Source organism: Chiloscyllium plagiosum, unplaced genomic scaffold, assembly GCF_004010195.1.
Source record: "Chiloscyllium plagiosum isolate BGI_BamShark_2017 unplaced genomic scaffold, ASM401019v2 scaf_5987, whole genome shotgun sequence".
Lineage (NCBI taxonomy): Eukaryota > Metazoa > Chordata > Chondrichthyes > Orectolobiformes > Hemiscylliidae > Chiloscyllium > Chiloscyllium plagiosum.
Genome location: NW_025211273.1, coordinates 17,568 through 20,834, shown reverse-complemented (window position 1 = coordinate 20,834; position 3,267 = coordinate 17,568). Strand labels below are relative to the sequence as shown.

At 53.9% G+C, this 3,267-nt stretch overlaps 1 long non-coding RNA gene across 1 annotated transcript; it reads right to left on the bottom strand.

The window, feature by feature from the left end:
- Positions 1-703: 703 nt before the first annotated feature.
- Positions 704-3,061, bottom strand: LOC122547015. The gene is made up of 2 exons (XR_006310865.1): positions 2,979-3,061; positions 704-781 (listed from the first exon to the last, which is right to left on the bottom strand). It is a non-coding gene; the product is annotated as an uncharacterized LOC122547015 (long non-coding RNA).
- Between the last annotated feature and the right edge of the window lie 206 nt (positions 3,062-3,267).

The following is a 3,267-nucleotide window of genomic DNA, read 5'->3' as shown; positions in this document are numbered from 1 at the left end:
ACAGGCCGCCTACTTGCAGAACGTTTCAGAGAACACCTCTGGGACACCCGCACCAACCAACCCAATCACCCCGTGGCTCAACACTTCAACTCCCCCTCCCACTCCACCAAGGACATGCGGGTCCTTGGCCTCCTCCATCGCCAGACCATGGCAACACGATGGTTGGAGGAAGAGCGCCTCATCTTCCGCATAGGAACCCTCCAACCACAAGGGGTGAACTCAGATTTCTCCAGTTTCCTCATTTCCCCTCCCCCCACCTTGTCTCAGTCAAATCCCTCGGACTCAGCACCACGTTCCTAACCTTCAATCTTCTTCTTGACCTCTCTGCCCCCACCCCCACTCCGGCCTATCACCCTCACCTTGACCTCCTTCCACCTATCGCATTCCCAACGCCCCTCCCCCAAGTCCCTCCTCCCTACCTTTTATCTTAGCCTGCTTGGCACACCCTCCTCATTCCTGAAGAAGGGCTTATGCCCGAAACGTCGATTCTCCTGCTCCTTGGATGCTGCCTGACCTGCTGCGCTTTTCCAGCAACACATTTTTAAATTGAGAAACCTGTCAGCCGGGACTGAATGGTGGAGCAGACTGGATGGGCTGAATGGCCTAATTTCTGCCCCTGTGTCTTATGGCGTTATCAGAGTGTTATAGAACAGAGGGCTGGTAGACCACACTTACATTTCTGGAGAACGGCCAGCTGTTTTTCCAAATCCGCGATCCTACTGCTCAGAGCACTGACTTGCTTGGATTGACGCACAGCAAGGAGTAACTCCTCGAACGTTATCTAAGATAACGATAAAAACAAAACTGGTTTCAGGCCACTTCAGAAAGAGATCCCCCCCGGACAGTGCCCACTCCCTCAGCACTGACCATCCGACAGTGCCCACTCCCTCAGCACTGACCCTCCGACAGTGCGGCGCTCCCTCAGCACTGACCCTCTGACATTCCATTCCCCTCACGATCCCTCACAGTTGCTGTGTGCTGACAGTTTGTGATCGATTGGCCTGGTCACCCAGATCCCTCTTCACTGCAGCATACTCTCTCTCTCTCTCTCTCCCTCTCTCTCTCTCTGACCGTCTCTGTCTCTTCCTTGCTTTCTCTCTCCTTTGGGAACACTATCTAATCTCTCTTTGTCATGTTCCTGGGATCTCCCCTTCTGTCCTGGTCTGGACCACACGGATCTCCTGCTCGGACATCCAGAGGGACAGTGTGTGTAGTCACTGACCCTGGACACAGCATTTCCAGTAGCAGAGCCAGAGAGTGGTTGCAGGAGGGGGGAAGGGGGGTGGGGGGGGTGGTTACACCATGATCCAGGTTGCAGCAGCCACTTACCTCCGAGAGGCCTGTACAATTCCCCATCCTCACTAACACTCAACACTGGAGCCCCCCAAGGGGGGTGTACTCAGCCCCTTACTGTACTCACTGTATACCCATGACTGCGTCACCAAATACCAGACTAATGCCATTTACAAGTCGCTGATGACACCAACGTAGTCGGTCGGATCTCAGATGGTGATTAAACAGACGACAGACGGGACATGGAAGATCTGGAAAAATGGTGCACTGAGAATAACCTCGCTCTCAATGCCGGCAAAACTGAGGAACTCGTAATTGACTTCCAGCGGGGTATTACTCATGCCCCCCCCCCCACACATTAACAGCACAGAGGGGGGACGAGTGGAGAGGGTCAAGCTCCTGGGAGTGGTCATCCACAACAAGCTTTCTTGGACCCTTCATGTGGATGCACCGGTTACAAAGGCCCAACAACATCACTTCTTCCTCAGGCAGCTGAGGGAATTTGGCATGACGGCGAATACCCTCGCCAACTTTTATAGGTGTGCCATCGAGAGCATTCTGTCTGGATGAATCACTACCTGGTATGGCAACTGTACCATTCAAGGTCAGAGACGGTTACAGAGAGTGGTGACCTCGGCCCGGACGATCACAAAGGCCAACCTCCCATCTATAGAATCAATCTACCAGGCCCCGCTGTCAGGGAAAGGCTGCCAGCATTCTCAAAGATCCATCCCACCCTGGCAATGTTTTCCCACAACCTCAGTGGTTAGCACTGCTGCCTCACAGCACCAGGGTCCCAGGTTCGATCCCGCCCTCAGGCGACTGTCTGTGTGGAGTTTGCACCTTCTCCCTGTGTCTGCGTGGGTTTCCTCCGGGTGCTCCGGTTTCCTCCCACAGTCCAAAGATGTGCAGGTCCGGGTGGATTGGTCACGCTAAATTGCCCGTAGTGTTAGGCGCATTAGACGGAGGGGAATGGGACTGGGTGGGTTACTCTTCGGAGGGTCGGTGTGGACTGGTTGGGCCGAAGGGCCTGTTTCCACACTGTAGGGGAATCTAATCGACCGTCGGGGAGATGGTACAGAGGCCTGAACACATGCACCAGCCGGTTTCGAAACAGTTTCTACCCCACTGTTGTTAGAATACTGAATGGACTCTCAAACTCTGAACATTCCCCTGTACCTGTGTTTTTGATTTTGCTGCTGTTTACCAATTATTTACTATCTATGCTACTTAACTCTGTGATCTGTCTGTATTGCTCGCAAGACAAAGCTTTTCACTGTGTCTCGGTACACGGGGCAATAAATTCAATTCAATTCAAAACATTGTCTTGTTTCTCTGTCCTTCTTGCTCAACTGGACAAGCTCCTGGTCTTTCAGAGTGTCCCAGTCAGACAGATCACTCACATTCACTCACCAAACAGCATCAGCTCCCGAGAAACGGGCTGATTCCACTAGATCCCCCTGATCTAGTGGGAGTGGGGTGGGGGGACAGGAAGCAGTCCCTGGGATCTCCCCTTCTGTCCTGGTCTGGACCACACGGATCTCCTGCTCGGACATCCAGAGGGACAGTGTGTGTAGTCACTGACCCTGGACACAGCATTGCTAGTAGCACAGCCAGAGAGTGGTTGCAGGAGGGGGGAAGGGGGGGGGGGTTACACCATGATCCAGGTTGCAGCAGCCACTTACCTCCGAGAGGCCTGTACAATTCCCAGAGGGTGGGGACGATCGGCTAAAGACGTGACAAGGAATCACAAACAGCCACATCACCTGATTCAGATCAGAGGAACATAACACAGTGTCACAGCAGCTCTACAAACAGACAGAGAGACCCAGACAATGTCCCCATCACAGCCCAACCCTCAGCACTGACCCCCCGACAGTGCGGCACTCCCTCAGCACTGACCCTCCGACAGTGCCCACTCCCTCAGCACTGACCCTCAGACAGTGCCCAACCCTCAGCACTGACCCCCCGACA